This window comes from Microcebus murinus, chromosome 5 (genome assembly GCF_040939455.1).
Source record: "Microcebus murinus isolate Inina chromosome 5, M.murinus_Inina_mat1.0, whole genome shotgun sequence".
Taxonomy (NCBI): Eukaryota; Metazoa; Chordata; class Mammalia; order Primates; family Cheirogaleidae; genus Microcebus; species Microcebus murinus.
The window spans coordinates 64,348,506-64,372,339 of NC_134108.1; positions in this window are offsets into that span (position 1 = coordinate 64,348,506).

Genomic DNA, 23,834 nt, shown 5'->3' on the forward strand with positions numbered 1-23,834 from the left:
AGCACAAAAAGATATTAAATGATCTGATCCATTAATGTTGTTTAATGTGTATGACTTTTTCTGCAGCAGCTTCAGTGAAATGATCACCCACAGCCTGAAAAACACAAACTTATTTCATACAGAGTGTGAAGGACTAGAGAGAATTCCAAATTTTATACAATATTCAACTTCACAAGGTACCTAAAAGTTCAATGTAGAAACATATTTAAAACTCTGCCCTGATCTTTTTCAGTAAAAATGCATTTGTATGCAAATTATACTGTATAGTGTACACCTGAAAGTGTATTGCTCTGCATTTTTCCTAAGCCCGAGCAAAATAGTTAAAGGACGTCTGAAGGATGTTTGATTTGAAAACGCTTTTGAATAAGAATGTAAAATAAATTTAAAAACAATTTCTTGAGGCCTGCCACAAGATTGGTATGTGGTATAAAAGTGGCTCAACATTCAAAAGGCATTGTTTTCACTGACCTTATTAGTGCAAATGATGGCCCATGACATAATTTGTTCTACAAGCACAAGGCAATGTGGAATGTGTATATCGTTACCAACATTTTGCATGAAGTAGCATTTTCTTACCAGGTCAGTAATGAAAAGACCAGAGGTGAAAGGAAGGGGAGAGGACTGGAAAAATCACTTGCCTTCAAAACCAAAGTACACAGCTCAAATCTTTTCTCTGCAGTCCACTAGGGGTATAATTTTGGATAAGCTTTTAAATATCTCTATGACTTGATTTCCATATTCATAGATGTATAAAAATATTCAAAGTTAATAAAAAGTATTTTAAATAGTATAATCCAACCCTTTAAGGCTATCTTTCAAATCAAACATTCATCTAAATTACTTTCAGGGGCAAGTCCTCTGTCTCTAGACTAAATCTGATAAAATGTGGCTAAATTTACTTGCATTATTCATTTTAATCTCTAGGGATTAGAGGGAAAGAGAAATGTTGAAATACTTCAAATTCTCTCTGTTTCCTTAAATAAAATGTAGAATGTGAAGGCCAAACTGCACGTGAAGCTCCTACTAATCTATATCTAGATTAGAAATGAATACTAATATTTTTAAAATCAATATTTAACATATATTCCAGTTAAATTTTTATGTGAATTTTAAGTGATTTTTACATAATTGAACCCAAAATATCTATAGTCAAGGATATCACTTAATATTGATTTTGATACCTATTGTCTGTTAAACTTCATTTGGGATAAAAATAAATAAATGACTAAAAAAGAAAATGAAAATTTTGTTAGTATATTGTCTTTCTCTCAACTATAAAACTGGAAGAAATAAGATTTTTTTATGACCTGCCTTACTGGACATACTTATTGAAAACAAAACAGTCAAATGTATTTGTTGTAACTTCCATACCTATAAAATTTTTTGTTATATTTATAGAGATCACACATAAAGTTTATGGTAACTTTGTATTTTAAAAATAATAAAATAAATATTCCATTAATAGCTTGAAAGATGTCTTTTGATAGTGGCCATAAATTTTAATCTCCAGCCTACCAACCCAAGTGTGTGTGGTATGAAAGACACCAGATAAATATATCAGAAGAGTGAATGGCCACAATATTCAGCAGTTCTTTTTTTTTTTAACTAAGCATATATTTCATCTCCAATTCATGCTTGTTCTTATTTCATGCTACTTCAAAGCATCTTCCTCAGAATTATGGTATAAAGGTAGTCTATAAAATAACTACTTGGAACTGTTATATATCACATTTTCTGTATATTATAAGGAGCATCTTCACAGTCAAGACGGAAATTAGGGTGTTTCTAAGTAAATAAAATAGTCTAATTCTTCAAGGGCTCAAAATCCTTAAAATTCATATAATTATGATTCCTATAAGAATAGTTTTCTAATGTTATACTAGTGGCAAGAAGAAAAAGAAAATCCTGTTTTTTTCAAGCTTAATTTAAATGGAAATAAAAGCTTGGGGTAGAGAATTTTTCACTTTATTTAAATTTGGTCTCTACCCAGGTATCTGCCAGTACCATGATTTGAAAAACATGAAGTACAATGAAATAATGTACAGTCAATAGACATAATTCATTTTAAGGCCATCATCTAAAATAAACATAAAATACGAGATTTAAACATTACTGACAATATCATGCTCATATACATCACATTTGATTTAGATCTCCCTCCTCTGTCCACCCAGCCGCTACATTTTGTTTTCTCTGTACTCTCTGGTTGGACTTAATTTAATTATGTCTTCTCAATTAGAATGTATGTTTCTTTCTTTCTTTTATTTCATCATATTATGGGGGGACAAATGTTTAGGTTACGTGTGTTGCCTTTCCTGCCCTTCCCCCTGGAGTCAGAGCTTCAAGTGTGTCCATCCCCCAGACGATGAGCATCACACTCATTACGTATGTATATAGCCATTCCCTCCTCCCCCCTCCCATCTGCCCGACTCCCCATAAATGTTATTCCTATATGTTCACTTAGGTGTTGATCTGTTAATACCAATTTGCTGGTGAGTACATGTGGTGCTTGCTTTTCCATTCTTGAGATACTTCACTTAGTAGAATGGGTTCCAGCTCTATCCAGGAATATACAAGAAGTGCTATATCACCAGTGTTTTTTTGTGACTGAGTAGAACTCCATAGTATACATGTACCACATTTTATTAATCCACTCCTATGTTAATGGGCACCTGGATTGTTTCCACATCTTTGCAATTATGAATTGTGCTGCTATACACATTCTAGTGCAGATGTCTTTTTTATAGAGTGTCTTTTGTTCTTTTGGGTAAATGCCCAGTAATAGGATTACTGGATCAAATGGTAGATCTGCTTGTATCGCTTTAAGGTATTTCTATATTGCTTTCCACAGAGGTTGAACTCATTTGCAGTCCCATCAGCAGTGTAGGAGTGTTCCTATCTGGGTATGGAGAGATACAATGTATATTTCTTAATATCAAAGATATTTTTCATTCAACTTGGTGTTATTCCTAGCTCATAGGTCTATATTTCAAACAAATTGGATGCCTAATAAGATTTTTCAATAATGAATAAATGAGGGAGGGAGAAGGGAAGAAAGAGAAGACAGAAAAGAAAATATAAACTATACAAACCATGGTGGAAGCCTCTTTAGAAAGATATACATAAGATACATTCCAAACTGATGTTCTTTGTAAATTAACATTTCCCCACATACATCTGTCAAATAGTGCAAAACAGAGGTCTGTGATCACTAGTTTAAATCTAGATCGCTCTGAAAAAATAAGCACATAGCTTATTTAGAACAGACATTGTTATTGGGTTTTAAAGAAATAGATGCTTAGTTGTCATTGAATATATTCTTTTCTGGGTTACTGTGCATTCTAGCTGCGCAAACCTCAGGCAAATGACATGACCTCTGTGACTCAGAGTCCCTGTAGGCAAAATGAAGATAAAAATATCAGCCTTCCCTATTTTAAAAAGTCATGAAAATCAAATAAGTTAATGTTAAGTAAGGTGATGGTCATGTTCTATCAAAAATATGTGACATGCTATTCCTATTCACCTATTTATATTTTGACAAATTTGCTTTTAAATTATCTAAACTCAGATAATATATTTTTGATTGTGAGATAATATTTAATAAATCTTATTAAGCAATTCCTTTCTCACTAAATTATTTCATTTTATATTCATGAAACAGGTTAATTTAGTGATTTATTATGATGCTAAATCTATTGCAAATGTTTCATAGGATACAGTTACACAGCAGAGAGCAAACATTTGGCTTTCTCCTAAAACCACACCTGAGAGGGGTTGAAAAACTCCTCTGATATCAGATGAAATAATTTCAAATCACAGAAGATTTTATAATATTCAACAGAGAAATCAGAGGCCCAAAGAGATATGGCAGAAGACAAAATGAGGTAAAAATGTAATTATGAAAGGCAAGCTAACAGATAAGTTCATTTATCAAATAGCACACCTGTGCAATTGCTGCAGTTTACATATGCATCATTGTAATATAATATTCAAGGAGAATTAGAAGGATTGTGCTGAGCAATTTTAAAAATCAACATTGAACCTTAAGAAATATATTGACATTGGCATAGTTTTTAATGAGTAGTGACTAGACTGAGCTACACAGCGATAAAGAAAGAAAGAAAGAAAGAAAGAAAGAAAGAAAGAAAGAAAGAAAGAAGGAAGGAAGGAAGGAAGGAAGGAAGGAAGGAAGGAAGGAAGGAAGGAAGGAAGGAAGGAAGGAAGGAAGGAAGGAAGGAAGAAGGAGAAAGAAAACTAAAGTGAGCCTAAAAAATTAAGATTATACACATATATATTTTATTAAAAATATAAAAGATAAACATTAAGATATATATATACATTTTATTATACATATGTATGCATAATCTTAATGTTTATTAAAAAAGCTTGCCAAGGAATTCTATTTATATTTAAATCTCTCATTGTACATGTATGTGCTCACATAGCCAGAGTGAAAAAGTGCATGTGTTAGTATACTATCAGCATCAAGCTCCATTTACTTAATAATTTACTTAGTAATCTATGAAAACACAAAAACACATTGCAAAGTCACACTTCATAAACCACCTGTAAAGAGGAAAACTTGGACCAGCATCTAGAGCCTAAGAGCTCTTAAAGTAAGTTGTGGATTGCCATTTTTAATCAGGACACAGGAAAGAGAATGATTTCTTTGAAGTAGGGGTACTTGAGAATTCCTGGTATCAAGTGGCAGCCCACAGGCCTTAGAAGCCAGGTTCTTCTCCCTCGAAGAAGTTTCTGTGCATGTACATTAGATGCTTACATGCTCTTGAATACAGACTATTATAAGGGCCACATAGAAGAGATCAGTGAAAAGAATTTCTTACAGAAATAGGCATTACCCCAGGAGCCAGTTTTAGGCTGGGAGTAATAGAAAGATAAAATAGAAAGGTTGTGCCCTTTATTCTTCATCTCCCTGAAACTTGATGTCTTATTCTTAATATAACTCCTTCTGGCTAAAATATAGACTTAAAAGAAATTAAAAACACCCAACTTCGGAGAAGTGTGTGGGTGAGTAGGGGGGTGGGGAAGGGAAGAAGGTTCCTGTGGAACAGAACTCTGATTACACAGGAGGTATCAGCTTTTACTGTGAAACAAAATTTATTTTGTATGATTTACTTTTCAAGACTTCTATCTATATTAATTCACCATATGAGCTTATCAGTTAATTTGAAACATTTTGGAACTAAGGAGGAAAGTACAGTTCAAATTAGGTCCAAAATTTTGCTAATTATTTCTGTCTGTGTGTTGTTATATTCATGCATTTTCATCTGACTCTCACATGAAAATTTTGAAGTGATTTGATCAATGTATCTAACAAAACCAACATTTTAATTTCAGTAGCATCCCAGTCATTACATAAAAATAATGTATATAATTACTAAATTCATTATCTTACTTTCCTTTTCATTTAACTATTTCATTAGTTATTAATTACCATGGTTTATGCATGCTCTTTAACTCATTTTCATATTAACTTGCCCTTAATTCAATTCTCATGACTTAAGTTTCATCAACTCACATAAAGCAAATGAAGAATGAGAATTATGACCTCTCCAATTTTAGCCCAATTCATGGAACAGCAGAATTTACTCCATGGTAAACCATACATGTAACAGACTAAATCATAATGGTCCTTCACAAACCTTTAATATAGAGTACTCCCATGAATATACAAAAAGGTTTTTCCTAAATGAATAAAAGGACTCTCATGAATTCTGAATCATTCATTTTAACTGACACATATACATCGTATTATACGGTATGGTGCTATATAGTATATTATATATATACTATAGTAGGCATATATAGTATATATATACTATAGTAGGCACTGTATATATATAATACTATAGTATATATTATAATATATAATATATAATACTATTATATATGTATATTATATATATACTATAGTATATATATATACTGTAGTAGGAACTACTACTATATACTATAGTAGGCACTTTTAAAAAGCTAACAATAATCTGCACATATTTCACAATTATTTTTATATCTAACCTAATTTTTCTAAACCTGTTTCTTCTTGTGCTTTTTCCAGATAATTGTATTAGCTAATCTTTTTATGCCTTACTACGTTCCAGAAATTATTTCATGTGTTAACTAAAAATTGCATTCTAGTAACCATTCTGCTAATTTTTATATGCCCCTTGCATGAGAAGGGACAGTCCTAGTATGTTATGAGGGATCATTTTGTCCCATCTCCTTTCTAACAACTGATGAAACTAGAAAGTCCTACAGATTGAAAAACGAAGGGTGCAGGCTAAATAGCTTGCAAATGGCAGACCCAGATGAATTAGATATCCCGACTTCCTTTCTCTTAGGATAGGTATTCTGCTGCTTGGAGAGGAAGTCCTCTGTGACAGCCATTATAGAGGTTATACTTGCCAAATGCCAATAATGCTGATGTGCTAATGCTGGGGTGTGAGTGGACCATCGGGTAAGGATTATGGAGTTTGGTACTAGAGTTTGAATAAGTGAGTAATCAAATGAGACATATGGTTCACTCATTTTAAAAAGTAGCTTTTTTAAAAAAACATAATAATAATAAACTAAAAATCTAAAACACAAGAAGTCTAAGTTGTTCCTAAGATCATAGAGTTAATTGTAGAATAAGGATATGAACAATTTTGCAAAACTATGGTGATAATTTCTACTCTATCTAAACCATAGTGTTGTTTGAGAAAACAAATAAAGTAACTACAGGGACTATATCATCAGTTTTCCTTTGTTGGCTTTCATTTCCTTCCTTAATAAAATAGGACCTTTGGACTAGAAAATCTTCAAGTTCCCTTCCAGTTCAAAAACTCTGTAATTTGAGGGGTTGCGAAATTCAGATTCTGGTTCTTTGGATTTTTTTTTTTTTTTTTTTTTTTTTTTGCAATTTTATCTCACCTTAGAAAGGTGACATCCTTGACCACTCAGTGAGATTGGGGAAGTGAGCACCAAGAAGTAGCCGACATTCCCACCGAGGCGATGAGATGTAATTGGGCAGATCTGACTTCGAATCCCACCTTCAGAACTTCCTGGCCAGAAGACCTCAGATAGTGTAAACTTTTAAAGTCTGAAATGGCTCTTTTGAAAATAGTATGAATTGTAACTAACTCACAGTATAATTGTGGTGACTGAATGAAGCAGTGTGACATGTCTGGCACATAGTAAATGATCCATAATTTTTTTTTCTTGCTTGCCTTGCTTTCAGGTTGAACTAACATAATAAGTATCTTGGATCTAAAAGATCAAAACATAACAAATAATCTGCAAAACAGTAAGTTTCAACTCTCCAGTTATAATGAATATTTACCCCCAACTCTGACAGAAAGTTCACCTGTTTGTCATAATCCTGACCTGTATTTCTAAATACTAGATTAATCTCTCTTCACAACATTTTTTTAAAAAGTGAAATAAAGAATCAAATATAAAATATATAGCAACACTAAATGTCTCTTTTGAATTTCTATAAATGCTTATTCCTAACGATCCCCTTGCAATTTCAGTAATTAGTATAAATGATTTAAATTAAAGCATTTTGGCTCAATGACAATAGCTACAGCTACTATGGTTATTTATTGTATGGATTGAGCAAATCACTTCTCCTTTTTTCTCCCCACAGTAATGTTAATTTGTTCTGTTGGGAGCAGGAGAAAGTAGTTGTTCAGCTACTCCGTTGGCAAAGAATTACTTTCTTATTGAATTTAAATGGAATGCATTAGAAGCAGATTCTGTTCTTAAGTGGTTCAGTTTACTCATTCCTCATATTTATGCATCTACAGATATACATATGTATCTTAAATATAATTATTTAATGCATATACAGCACATACACATGCACATACTGACACATAAGAAATGCTTAAAAATAAGTTACTGTATACATAGGTATAGATTTTATTCAAATCATACTAACTGTTAACACTGTCCTAATTTGAGGAATTGTTCTCAAAAGGGGCTGAACAAATTCCAATTTGCAATACCATGTAAGTTCATATGGAAAGGGTTATCATTTTTTTAATGAGTGGTGCTCTGACCCCTTCATTCAAGGTCAGACTGGGAAAATGTTAAAGTGACTCACAAGGCATGAATATTCATTTGACACACAGATATGTACACACCAATCTTTGTTTTCATATAAGTTACTGGTATGGCACAGATTTCTCATTAAAACAGAATTTTTGTGGTTAAAATCTGTTGCTAGCTTATCAAAGCACCTGTCTGCTTTTACAAAACATATGGCATTCAATCCAGAATACCACATGGGTATCACTTTCTGGATAGGCTTTGGCATTCTGAAATACACACCCAGGATCTGTCCCTCCTGAAATTAGATTACCAACTTGCAATCTGTTTGGGGCATGTCCAAAAGGTTTTCATGCAGAGTTGAGGATCCCTGGGCTGCAGTGGACAATAGCTCTGTTCCCTCCTCCCTGGATGATTCTTCTTACCCCACTACCAAACTACAGTCTCTGTCTTCTCTTGCCTGAATTGCAGCAGTAGTATTCTGATTGGCCTGCAGAAATCTAGCCTTGGCTCTTTCAAATACATTTTCCACATCACAGTCAACTCTGATCCTGCCTCTCTTGCATAAAAGCATTCAGTGGCTTCCTCAATTCCTCAGGATAAAGTTCAGAATTGTTAACATGCCAGAGATGTCCCCTGCTGTTCTATCTTGTTGCCCTTCTGCCTTGTGATCTCCACTCCAGCCATATTGAGACACTTCCCCAAATTTGTTATAGGTATTTTGCTTCCAGGTCTCTGCACATTCTGTAGCCCCTGCCAGACTATTAGCCTTCCTCCTGTACCTCTAGAGTTTCGCTGGGTGAACTCTTTGTTTCTCTTCTTTAGGTGTAAATTTAGCCACGACTTTCTCTAAGAATCCTTTCCTGACATCTCCCCAACCTTTACTCAAGCACTGATGTGGGGTGCGAGAGTTGTATTTGAGGCAGGCCCGTGAGGAGATTAGCTACTTCTCTCCATGGAGCCAAGTCCCTAAGATAGGGATCGCCACAGGGGATAAGGAAATTGATAGGCAACAGAGAGAAATAAAAGAATACACACACAATTCATAATTGCAAGGCTGTGGAAGCAGCCCAAGTGCCCATCAATCCAAGAATGGATTAATAAAATGTGGTATATGTATACCATGGAGTACTATTCAGCTCTAAGAAAAACCCGTGATATAGCACATCTTATATTTTCCTGGTTAGAGCTGGAACCCATACTACTAAGTGAAGTATCCCAAGAATGGAAAAACAAGAACCACATATACTCACCAGCAAACTGGTATTAAATGAGCAGCACCTAAGTGGACACATAGGTACTACAGTAATAGGGTATTGGGCAGGGGGGCGGGGGGTGGGTATATACATACATAATGAGTGAGATGTGCACCGTCTGGGGGATGGTCATGCTGGAGACTCAGACTTGTGGGGGGAGGGGGGAAAGGGCATTTATTGAAATCTTAAAATCTGTACCCCCATCATATGCCAAAAAAAAAAAAAGAATACACAGAGACTAAGGTATAGTGTGTATATATATATATATATATATATATATATATATATATATATACAGATATAACACAGTGGGGGGCACCTACGGGACTGGTGGATCTCTGCAACCGCCAGCAACATGGTTAGATTCATACAGGTTTTTATAATCACAGACGTCAATTACCAGTTGTCAGGGTAACATATTTGCATATCAGGGAATGCAGTTGCTAGGGGATACAGGTAGTGGGTTAGGGTCATAAGTCCTCTTAAGGGGCTTCTAATCTATCTAGGTGAACAAACAGGTACAAAGTCTTTTAGGAGCAAACTTCTAAAGAGGTAGTAGTTGTCAATTAACAAAGGAAAAACAAAAGAGGTATAGTGACTCAATATATCTTTGATTAGTTATGGTGGACTTAAAGGTAGACAGGAGAGAGTAGGAAGCCCATTTCTAATAAAACAGGCTGTTTATAACCACCGGGGCGCTTCTCTGGGCAAAGTGCACTAATTGTCTCCAGCTCCCATCCTGTGGGCCATGTTTGCCTTGTATTTCAAGACACAGAGAAACTCATAGATTTTGAGATACCGGGAAGCCTTCCTGGAAAACATCCTCACTGGAGATTTGAGAGCTCTCCCATGATAGCAGCCTCTAATAAGTGAACCATTGAGTCAACACATTCCTTCAGGGCAAAACCCTGCGAACTCTTGTTTCTGTCTTTAACATAGTAATATTGGGTTATATAATAAAATAATGGTCTTATGAGCCACATCTCATTAATTCCTCAATCATATTTTCCCAACACTGATGAGATGTCACTATGTGGTATCATAGATCTTGTAGTTATCTGTATGTAGGATTTGTCATGCAATATTATAATGGCTGGTTAACTTCTTTGAATTTTTGATAAGATTTGCTTATAAATTCTTGAGTGTAAAGATTATATCTTATTAGCTATAATATCACTAGTAAAATACCTGGCACTTATTAGATGTTAATAAATGTTTATGGAATTAACAAAAATAATTAAGTTTAGTTATGACACAAGTCATATGTTTATGAGATGTGTTTATTAATTAAAATGCCAAATAATAATCCTATTCTAAAGTTAGAAAATATGCTCTACTCAACAGATGAGAAATAGAAAAACCTAAAATTTATGTTGAGGCCGGGTGCAGTGGCTCACACCTATAATCCTAGCATTCTGGGAGGCCAAGGTGGGAGGATCATTTGAGCTCAGGAATTCAAGACCAGCCTGAGCAAAAGTGAGATGCGTCTCTACTAAAAAATAGAAAGAAATTACCTGGACAACTAAATATATAGAGAAAAAATTAGCCAGGCATAGTGGCACATGCCTGTAGTCCCAGCTACTTGGGAGGCTGAGGCAGGAGGATTGCTTCAGCCCAGGAGTTTGAGGTTGCTGTGAGCTAAGCTGATGCCACAGTACTCTAGCCCGGGCAATAGAGTGAGACTCTGTCTCAAAATATAATAATAAAATAAACTCTATGTTGAATTATAAAAATCTTCATGATCTCTTCTCTTTATAAAGACTTTAAAATCCATTTTCATTTGAAATCCTTGTTAATTGATCACACCAACAGGAAAAATTCCAAGATATTAATAAATAAACAACAAACTAAAAGCCTTCCTTTCTTATATTTCGAAGAAAGCAAATATGGAGAAGTTAGCCTTATTCCTAGTCTTTGCTGTTCATTCCTCACATGATTTACCTAACTATCCTATTTTAATCACTTCACTTACTGTTCTGGTTACCTACTACTGCATAGCAGCTTATCCCAAATTTAATAATGTAAAAAGTGATGACCATTTCTTATTATCATCTCACATGGCTCTGGGATTTGACAAGGCTCAGCTGGTTGGTTGTTGCTCAGTGCCTCTTTTGAACTGTCAGTCAGATTGTGGGGCTGGAGTCATTTTCATGTCTTCCTCATTCACATGTCTGCTGATGTGTGTCGGCTGTCAGCTAGAACCTCGGGAGGAGTCTTCAGCCAAAGCACTTGTGCATGGCCTCTGCATGTGGACTGGGCTTCCTCACAGCATGGAGGCCAGGTTCCAAATATAAGCCAGAAGCCCAGCAGAAGCTTCATGACCTTTTCTAAGATAGTCTCAAAAGTCAGCAATTTCATTTTCCCTGCATTTTACTCTTTAGAAGGAAATTTGTAAAGCCCCCATATTTAAAGAGAAGAAAATTGGGTTCTACTTCCTGAGGGTAGGAATGCAAAAAAAACCCTGCGGACATGTTTTAAAACCATCAAATTTACCAAACCTCTAGGTTCCCAGCATTCTTTTTTCAAGTTGGCATACTCCTTCTTTACTTATCTATCTCATTACAAATAAGAGTTTACTTGTCTATTCTCAATATACCTCTGTGTGCGTGCTTGGTTTATATCTGTGAGACAAGCTCAGCATGTTGTAGAATTATGTATTCACTAGCATTTATAATCATGTGTCCTTGTGGAGATGAACATGCTTATTCTGGATTTGGAAGGATAGGCAGCTGTGTAGTCACCTGGATAGAGGTGTGCAGACATTCCATTAGGAACTCCTAATGGTCACAGTGAATGCCTCCTTTCTTTTTCCTGTTAAAGCTACTCTTCTACATAGGAAAGTCTTTAAAATATGTCCTTCTAGTTTGGGAAGAATAATTTTCTTAGGCTGTAGACTTACTTTTTCTGAATCAAGAGTGGTAAATTCTCTTTTAAAATGTTCTGTTTGGAATGATGCAATGTTTTGAAAATAGGGGTGATGGTTATATAATATTATGAATATAATAAATGCCACTGGATTGCACACTTAAAATGGTTAAAGTGCCAAATTACATTATATTTTTTTAAATTTAATAACTTAATTTTAAATGAATAATGTTATATACTAAAAATTGAACTATACACTTTACATAAATGAATTATATGGTATGTAAATTATATCTTAATAAAGTTGTTAAAAAGTATTCAGTATATAGACCTTTTATTTCCACAGTTCTAGAGAAATAGGCTTAAGTCATATTAATTCAACATTAAAAGAAACATGACTATATATTGTGCAGCTAGGATGTCTGAAAACAATGATATGGGCTTACTGATTCTAACATATATACTTCATTGGCCTTTTACTCAAGTACTTCATGTCTCCTTTTAGTCTCCAGAGATATCTGTTAGGTCTTTTGTGGTTTGTGGACAATTATCAGAAGTTCTCTTAGGCTGAATAATGATTGCACTATATCTATGCTCACACTAAATGAGTACCATCTAGATGTGTAACCAAAGAATAGGCACTGTTTCTAACTTAAAAACAAGAAATCTAAGTCAGGCAGAAAATATTTATAGGTGACTTATGCAGAAATAATTTCAATTCTATATGTAACTTTTTCCTCTGTTTTACTTCTAATGACTTCCACCATTAAAATTCTTGGCTCCCAAGTGAAAATGTGAGAGTGGAATCAGCATATGGAAAAATACACGTGGAACAAAAAGTAAAAAAATAAAAATGTGTGGGGTTGGAATTTTGTGTTAGGATTTGTTTTCATATCAGGCTGGGCTCAAAAGATTAAAAAAGGTTGCCTAATTCAACTTCCTGCCTTCAGTGAGGCTCAGTAAAACTTTTCAGATTCCTGGCATAACAAATGGGCTGTGACTATGGATCCCCAAAATCACATGTCTTAGCACCCTGTTCTAATTCTGCCCTAGTCCAGCTCATCCCATCCTATCCTCTCAGGGTCAAATATCTTCCTTCCTTCCTTCAGCTAGAGTTCAGCTTGTCAGTGAGTAGGAAAAAATTAATCGGTTTTATTAGTCTACATAGGCCTTTTCTGTATCCATTCATGCCTGTTCAGAACATGTAGGAAATGTATCAGAAAAACCAAGATCCAGACTCTAAATTACACTCTTATGAATATCATACAGTACTAAATTGAGTCTGTAGAAAGTAAACAAGTAGATCAATAAAATGTCTAAAAAAAAAAATGTAAATTGGCATTAACTACTCAAAAAATAACATTTTAATTAAATGACCAAAAGTACATGTTATCTAACCAATATGCCCCATTTCTCTGTTTTGGAAACATTTAGTCTTATCTGTTTCAATGATGAGCTTAATGTGACCTAAAGCCCCCTTCCCTAGAATTGTAAAGTGTAATACATACAGCATGTGTCCCAAGACCCAGGAGGGCAGGCACGATAGACTGCTGTATATTTCCTATAGTCTGGGTGATTCCATCATTACTAATTCCATGTCTAGGAACTACAGATATGGAATAAATAATCACTGGGTTTGGGAAAATAATTTTTTTCTTATCTTCAGGGTCACAGTTAATAATTATACCTCCAGTTTGCATTAGTCCCAGCTTGGTATATCTTCAATTTGCATTAGAAAACAATACACTGAACCTGCACATTCTACATGTAAGGTGCACACTCTGTATATAAGGTATCTGTACATTTTCCTTTCAAAAAATTGTGTTGTGTTTTCCTCTCTTTTGTGTAACTAAAAGGCACATCCTGATGAATTGCCCAAAACAAAGGTAATGACATTTTTATTAAGAAAAAAACAGAACTACCGGAAATTCCACATTTTGAAAAACATTGTGAAGTCACTCATCATGGGCATTATACTAGATATGCAATAGAGAAAGAACAGGGAACCAAAGTTTCAAAGTGTCCTTTTATTTTTCAGTATATCCCAAAGAGAATTTTCTAATAATATATAAACTGGGAAAGAATTCTCATCCTTATCAGGCCTTCTTCCCCCTTTATTACAAATATTTGACATCCTCTCTACTATTCTGAAATGAAATTCATAGATAATATAATTTTCTAGTGCATACAATTTCAAATAATCAATATAATGACATGTAAAAGAGAAATAAAGGGGATGTAATTTATCATAAGGTAATGTATAGTTCATACATAAATGCTTGAGAACTGTACTACAATACAAAATGAAGTGATTATATGTTTGCATCCATTAGAAATGCCTTAAATGACAGAGCTACAAAAGCCTCTGATTCAGATATGTTTTATTGGCTACTCACATTCTATTATGACAAGAGTGTTGGTAATGTGATTTTCCGTTATATGATAAACAATTCTTTTCTAACATTCTGAACAAAATAAAGTGTGATATTCCATAGAATTACACAACACTTACATTCCAGATAACTTCAATATACATTATGACCATGTGAAAATAAACTTTGTGTTTATATGTACAAAATGGTTATGTCCTAGACTCAGAATATTAAAATAGATTATTCTAATCCACAAAATATCTGATATGATATTTCAAAATCCTGTAACGAATTTTCAATATACTGTTTTTGCTGTTTAATATTGGATAGATAGATAGCAATCGGAGTCACTCCTAAATTGGCCGTGTTTCCTTCAAACCTGTGACAACCAAAAATGTCTTTTAAATTTCCAAAATGTCCTTTGAAAAGAAGTATACCCACCATTAGAATCATGTTCTAGGTTTTCCAGAAAGGCTACTGTTACAATGCCTGTTGCTATGTCCTATATTCCCCTGGTCCCTCAGATTGCAGGGTCTCCTCACTCTGCTGATGGCCAACGTCACTACTCTCATGCTTGGAGTCCACAACATGGTCCTATGCATCCTGTCCATTGGTTCATGTGGTATCTTTTCACACAGTCCTGTAGATTCCTAGAGCTACTCCTTGTCCATTATGGTGCTACCTAGATATCAATAAGAAAATCCATGGGAATTTTCTCCTGATTGGGAACCATAAATCTTCCTGAAGCTCTGGTAGTTCCTGTAGCTTCTACAGGTCTATCTGTGGTCTCCCAAATCTTGATCGTGAGGTTCATTCTCTCATGCACTTTTCTTCTACTTTCTGATACACAGACATGCACCAACAAAATTATTTTGTTCCCTCATTGGGTGATTTATTCTTTCTGTGTCTGCAATCACATTCTCATTAAAAAATAGACTTCATAAGTGATATATCTCAAGAATGGAAAAACAAGCACCACATGTACTCACCAGCAAATTGGTATTAATGGATCAACACTTAAGTGGACATATAGGCATAACATTTATCAGGTGTTGGGGGAGGGCAGGGGCAATATACGTAACCTTAACATTTGTACCCCCATAATATGCTGAAATAAAAAAAAATAGACTTCATTCGAACTCTGATGCTCTTTCTGTTTCTTAATAGGTTTGCATTTATTTTCCCAAAGTGACAAATCTATGCCTACTCAGGGATAATCAAGGTGATTTGATGACCCCCCCCCCAGTTAACTTTTAATAAATACTGGATTGAATAATTGAATCTAGGATACTGGTGACCTGTACTGGCCAGAAGTTTCTGCTCAGACACATACCATTCCAGGAATAGCATCCTCAGCCTGCTTCAATTTTACTGTAGTCAGCACAAGAAGGAGCTGTGTATGATGCAAACAAAATGTGACAACTTATCATGTTTGGAGTGTTCCCTGTTTTCATTCTCTTCCCTCCATAATCAATATCTAAAAATAAAAAAGTTGAGGTAAATGTAGGAATAAGCCACACTGCTCTCTGGGCTAGTTTAACCTTACTTTGGCTAAGTGTGGGACAAATTCTTTACCAGAAGAAAAATCTAGTTGTAGTGATGTAAGGAGAGAATACAAACAATTAACCATCCACAACTGTGCTTAAAGTTATCATGAGGCATATTTAAGACCATTGCCATGATTTATCAAGATTGGTTCTAGAATAGTAGCTTGGTCATAACATTTTTGCTATGTATTTTCAGCAGAAATATTTTTTATGACTTTGGAAAAAGCAAACCCAACTTTTTAAACTATCATTTTTCCTTATATTCCTTTTAGTTATTTTCCTGTTTTCTCTGGGGTAAAATTTCTGTACCTCCCTTTGCATAACACACACATACACATGCTACACCTTTCTGGGTGAAGATAAATAATGACATATCATATTGTACACTGCCTTTGTCCTGTGATTTGAGTCTGTGAACATTTGTCTATGTTTACTTGCTGCCTGCTGGCATGAGCAAGTGTATTTCTTAATCTATTTCACACGATTACTGCCCAAAGAGAGATCACTCTGTTTCTTCTTAATTTTACTAAAGAGGCCTGTGCTTTTCAGGGTGGAGCTTAGAAAGAAAAGCAGCAGGAAAGTGAAATATTCTTAATGAAAACACGACCCACTGCTCAGAGTTTCACACTTTGGGGAGTCCCCGCAGCTCTGCTGTGCCTGCTTTCCAGAGGTATTGAACCTTCCCGCCAATGTTGTAGGCACAAATTTACGGCACATTAAAAAATGAGACATTCTCATTACATGGCATTCTACTCAGCTGAGTTATTAGTGGATGCAAAATAAAAAGATTCCAGTTCATCTTTTCTTGTTAAAGCCAGGGCATCCATTATGGAAATTACATTCCCCCTGTTTTGTTCAGAGGTATAGAAATAGCGATGCCATAGTAATTATAATTATTACTTATAAAAAACCTAGTATGTGCTATGCACAATACTTAATTCTTCATTTGTATAATTTTATTTCTGACCTCAACTCTGCAAGGCAAATAGAATTAAGTAAGGAAAGGGTTTGGGGAAGGAAAGAGTCTCTAGGGCCTTTAAATTATATCCTACTTGTAACAAATTAGGATTTTAGTACATCTTGAATGTTAAATATTAGTCTGATGACATCTACAAGGCTATACTTTAAATTTTGTATATGATTTTTAGAGCCACATTAAACTTCTACTCAATTGTTTTAAATAAATGTAATATAAATATTGACATAATATTTTTATTTAGTCAATTAAGTATCTCATTGGAGCAAAATCGTTGGACTATATCTCTTTACATGACCTACATGAAAATCCAAGTGATAAAATAATTGTTTCATTTCTTAAATAAAATTCCACAGTGACTTTTTAATTGTAAAGAGTAATATGGTTTGGCCTAAAAATTTGACTTGCAAATACAATCTTTAGAAATTAGACTTCCATTTTGTATATCTGAAGTGTTTTTACTCTATGCTTTTATTTTATTTTAGATAGGTTCATACATTTTAAATTATAATTATAAATATTTAAAAATAAGTCTAAGAAAAAATACTTTAAACTCACAGACATTATTCAAGGACAGTAATAGTATGGAAACCTCAATATGGGAATTACAGATATAAAAAACTAAATTATAAAATATATTTTCTAGTCCCTTAAAAGCTCATTTACCATTCAAATATTCAATTTTAATGTATTTTATCATTTTGATGTGTCATATTATATCCTTTAAAGTTATCATTTAGTCATTTTGTAGACATTATGTGCCAGCCATGATTTAGTTCCACTACTGAAAATTTTGGAAAAAATTAAGCTAAGTCTAGAGTCATGATAAACATAATGGTAAAATGATAAAATAATTCCTGATTGCAATTTCCAGGGATCAGAACAGGGAAAATAGCTTCTTTAGGGTGCTCTGCCTTCTAGAACTTTACCTAGATCTGTCATGGCAGACGGTTTTCATCCATTAGTTCTTCCTCAATTCATGTAGACATAAATGGAGGGAACTGAGAATAAGGAATCGGTCATCAAAATCTCTGCCTCAGTGTTAATTATTTGTTATAGTAAATTCTGGAATCTATGATGCCTCAATAATTGATTACCTGGACACAGCCTTCAATGTTAAAAAGCAGTGAAATCAGTTCATCTTACCCTAGGATACCCCAAGAGCAGAGAATTTAAGAGGCTTGCGCAAAGGTATTTTATAATATGATACCGGGCTCCAGGACAAGGGGAGCAAAGGTGACATGAAACAGAAGAAGGGGAAATCCAATCAAGAATATATTTCTGCATTGCTACTGTTATAGGCCACTGGTGTGTACTCTTACCTGGGTCTCCTGGAGAATGTTACAAAATACATCTCTGAACCATCCACATAGGAGACAAAAAGAAGAAGCATTATCTCTTCTGTCTCCCCTTGATCAAGATGTCCTCATGGACATCACTACCTCATACTTTCAAGTTGCATCTGAGTAAATGTTAGGTTTTCTTGTTTGTTTGTTTTCCATCATGGCCTATAAGGTAGTTTCAAAGAATCCCTAGTACAGGAAGTGAGAAGTTTGACTGCACAAGCCTACAGTGATATCCTCTCAGGTTGCACATGTTAGAATCTGGTTGAAGCCTCTAAGTAATCGCCACTGCAATGGCTGGTGTTGGGTATAAGAAAATTTGAAGTAATACACAAGAGGGGCCCAACACAAATTTTCAATGACTTAATTTCTTTCTTATCGTTAAGTAAGAATCCATTTATATCAAAGACATGAATTGCAAAAAGATGGTAATTTGCTAGCATTCATGTTATACTAATTGCACAATTTATATAAGAAGCTGTGGCAAATAATTAAACTCAATTGTGTGTAAAGGCAGATTATTAGTATCATAGAACTCATATAATAATATCATTTAATGCCATATGAAATAGAAGCCCACTAAAATATGAGGGCTGAGACATAACATGATGCTCTCATCAAAGGTAATATTTCTTCTGTACAATATTGTTTTACTTCACAGAGATTATTTAGCTTATAATATTCTGCTTGAAATAACAAAAGATAGTTAAACCCATTTTTGTTCTCATAAAGCTTGTTTTTCTGCTACCCATTATGAGGCCTTTTTTAAGAGAGTGAGAGAGCAAGAGAGAAAGAGGGAGAGTGTGCACACATATAAGAAAGAGAAAATGGAGAAGGGAGACACAGAAAGAGAGAAAAAGGGAGAACAGAGAGATTGATTACAAGTTCTTGCTTTGAACTTTTTCTTCAAAAAAAAAAGTGTTAAACATGAAATAGTGGTCTGAAACACTTTACAGTCCATTCAGTTTCTTTTGGAAAATAATAGTTGGATTGAAATGAACACTTTAGAAGATATTTCATTTCTTGGCATTTAAAATCAATATTTTTCTTGCTGTCATGAATATTTTTTGGAGAAGCCTTGACAGCTATTTTTGTTCATTGTAATTGTGAGTGTACCATAGGTGAAGATGGAACACCTTTCTCTCATTATTAAGAGCTTAGTAGCCCTGAGCTAAAGGCTGTGATTCTTCATGTCACCACTGTGGTGGCAAATAAGAATTCCCATTTAGTTTCTAGTAACCTCATTTGTCAAGAAGACTGTATTTCAAGCTTATATAGATTTAAGGCAAATAAAAACCAGACAGCTGAATACCTCTTTGGTCATAAATTGCATTCGTCCATTAGAGAAAGTTAAACTAATAGGATATTAATTTTGCAGACATACTAACCTATTCAAATTTTGTTTTAAAAAGATGTGAAAAGTTAATTTAATTTTTAAATTGGGTCTCCATTAGTGATAGTTTCAATGTGCTGCTAATGTGAACGAGCACTTATATGAACCACATCCCAAGCTACAGAGATTTCCTATTCCCTAAACTTTACTGAGAACACGAAAGTGAAAATAACGTTAGCAGAATGTTCTGCATGGCAGTTTAAAAAGGTAGTTTTAAGTAAAAGCTTTGAAATTGTTCTCAAGTCTTTCTTTATGCTTTCAATTTTAGCCTGAGTTGATCAAAATAAAAAAAAAGGTCATGCTTTGAGAAACTTTAAATCTGTCTCAATCTTGAAATGACAAGCCTTTCAAGCCAAATGACTAAACCCCTCAGAGGGGAAGAAGTGCACACAGGGTCCCTCTGTGCCTCAAATAAATTTCAGGCTTCTTACTAATGGAGCCATGTGTTACTCGTATAGCTTTATAAACCCTTTTTGAATTCAGATCATTTTCATTTATTTCCCATTATCTTCCCAACCACCTAAAAATGCTGGACATTAGCTTCACATTAGTATCTAATGCAATTAAAAATTCAGCAAAACCTTGAACTTACTAATGATGCAACAAACCAAGTTAACATATGTTGTCATTACAACTCTCACCAAAACCCCATTGACCTCCTGTCATTGCAAGTGGATGCTACTATTCTGAAAATGATTAGAATGCATAGGCAAGCCCTCATGAACATCATTTCTTTATGCCATGTCAACATACAGAGATTTTGTATTTTCTCAGAACCTATCAGGCTTATATTATCTAAGTTTCCATCAATATCAAACTGATTTTTCTAAGATACTGATCAATAGTTTTTGAAGTTTTTCATCAACCAATTGATGAAAATTCCCAAGCAAAATCTTATATTATTTTTTCTAAATACTATTATTCCTTTTCTATAGAATCAAAAGTCTATAACCAACATTTCAGGTTAGACTTTATAGCTTAAAATCTACTGTGTCTTGCAAAATACACTTAATCCAGCTGTGAATGAGCATCAGTGCAACATTTTCCATCATGGAAAGAATATCTATGGTCGACTTTCAAACTTCAGTTTACATAAAAGCACCTAGACCTTGCTTTTGGAGCGAGGCCCAGGGACAACCATGTTACTAGCCAGCTGTGAATTCAACAGCATTTGGGAAACTTAGGATTTTAACTGTGTTTAAATTCCACTCTACCTTTTTTGAATAAATAATCCTAATATCCCTTTGATTCAGCAGTAACAAAAATGAACTTCAGGAAAATATTGTAATTAGCTAGAATTTTGAATTTGATCTGGTTCCATAAACCAGCATCTCATTCACAGACATCTTTTGGAGGGGAGGCAGCATTCAAGATAGACTATTCCTATAATTTTAATTTTTTATCTTTAACAAGCAAATATTATATTTCTAAAGTTAAGTGTAATGAGAAAGCTAATATGAATTTTGACCCTATTGATTAAAATACAGTGTCCAGAATAAGGGAGATAATAATTCCTTTCAAATTGTAAACATGAAATTTCACCTGGCATATTGCTTTTGGTTCTACACATCATGCTTTAAAAATATGGGCGCCTTATGCACATCCAGAGGGAAGCAGGAGTGAAGATGAAGCCAGATTAGCAAAGACATCATTAGTGATACTGGCCTTTGAATTAGCAAGCCTAATTCTTTCCTCAAAGTAGTTTTGCCATTGATAATGTGGCTGAAAGATGCATATTATTAACAATTCATGCCAATCTGGGAGTTTGGTGTTTTAACTATTACTTACTATATAGTTACTAAGCTCTTAACAATCATTACTTTGAATTTGGTTCTCTAAAAGTTGGTGGTCTGGAGTAAATTCTAGTTACTTCTTTAAAAATGAAAGTGTCTGAAAAAATTTGGGATTTTTTGGGAAGAGAACAGAAAAATAGACTTGGTGGGATTCATTTATTCAACATTTTGTCAGTGTTCTCAATTACAAACAATGAGATCTTCTCTACCTAGCTTAAGCAGAAAAAGAGTCTGTAAAGGGATATTAGCTCACACAATCTTACCAGAGCCAGAGAGCATGGTTAGGTGTTGCCAGATAGAAAAAAAACCCTGATTTAGGATTCTATAGTGTGTTTTGCTCTCCCTACTGTTGGCAACAACCTCACAGTCCACTCAAACACAAAAGACACTTGGGACCTTATGACCCAGTTCAGGACAGCTGCACTGTGACACTCACCTGACCACAAACTTTCCCATCATTCACTGCCCAACAGAAGTGTTGCATGGATCAGGAGGCTGAGGCAGGAGGATACCTTGAGCTTAGGAGTTTGAGGTTGAAGTTGCAGTGAGCTGTCATGACACCACTGCACGCCATCTCCAGCAGGTGAGTGAGAGTCTGTCTCAAAAGAAAAAAAGAAATGTTGCATGGATGCACCCAATTGGTGAAGCCTGGGTCACATGTCTGCCCAGCTGCAAAGAAGATTGTGAAGCAGCTGTCTGGTATGTACTTGAGCAAGTGGGACTAAGAGGCTGAGACCAGAAGCAGGGGCTTCTAGACTGGGTGCAGGTGTTAAAGTAAACAACTCTCAGGCAGAAGCTAACTAGAGGGGCTGATCATGACAGGTAAGAACTGGCTTCAGCTGGCTTGTAAACTATCTCTGTTGCCCTGTATGAACTTTGGCTAATCACAATATCATTTACACTGAGGTTTTAAAATTCTTTGCCCTTGAAATCAGCATAACAGTTCCAAGACCATTGTATGAAGTACGGAAACAGGAGGGAATGCAATTCTAGAAATTACTACCTAAATTCTTAGTAAAATCCAACCCCTTAGCCTTGAATATTCCTCCCGTCAATAAGTAAGACTTCACAAAACCAAAAACCACTTCCTACCAGTAAACCCCCTCTCCCTTCTGAGAGTGTACTTTTGCTTTCAACAAAAAAACCTGTCAGTTGCTTGGCTTACACAGTGTATCCTGAAATTCTTTTCTTGACAATCAAGTCACCAAGAACTTGGAAAAATCTCCACCCAGAAGCCACAAACAGGACCATAATGCAGAAATTTCCTTAATTTTGGAAAGAAGATTGAAAGGTGATGGACAGGCTAAAAACATGAGGAAAAGTCACTATGAAATTATATTTATTGAATAGTATGTACCTGACTTTTTTGCTTAGCTCTGGTATATGTAGATAAATGTTTTTACATACAGTAGTTCTTAGAAATAGAGCTACCATTTAGAAATTGTAAGGAAACAATCTCACCTCAATACCAGTGAATAAATTTCTAATGTGTTATTTGTATTAAAAGCAACTTTGCATCACAAAAATCACATTAAAAATTGTTTTAATTTGAATGCAAAGTAGGATATGTATTAGAAAATTTTAAAGTAATAACAAGTTAGTTTTCTTCAGAAATTTCAATAATTAAGATGTGTAGCAGTAAGTTCCTTTTATCATTGAAAGCTAAATATAATAGTTTATCATAACAGTAAAAAGAAAACAAATTCCTTAATAGTGAAAAAACAGTCATCAAATACTGAACTGTCTATAAAATCAAACTGAGAATCAATAAGCTGTTGATCATCAAAATAAATTGCAGCACCGTTTACAGGCCTTTAGGTTAAAAAAGAAATACAAGGCTTGCTAAGCAAACAGCCACTCAGAGAAAAAGCAGATGTTGATTCCTATTCTATTCACACAGACACTTTTTGCCTATGCACAAAATAACTCCATTTCAATTGCAGTTTGTAACTATATATATACATATATATACACATATATAATTGTGTTCTTTGTGTTGGAGATATATATATATATCTCCAACAGTGTTCTGTTGCAAATCATGATCTCTCATGATCTGATCAAGGAATATGTGTGACTAGGCCTCAAGGTTAATAATAATAATAGCTAATGATTGTTTAGAGCTTACTATGTGCCAGCTAATGTTCTAAGTCTCTTATATGTATTCACTCACTAAGTCCTTGCAAAAACCTCTCTAAGTTTTACCATTATTATCCCAATTGTAAAGATAGAGA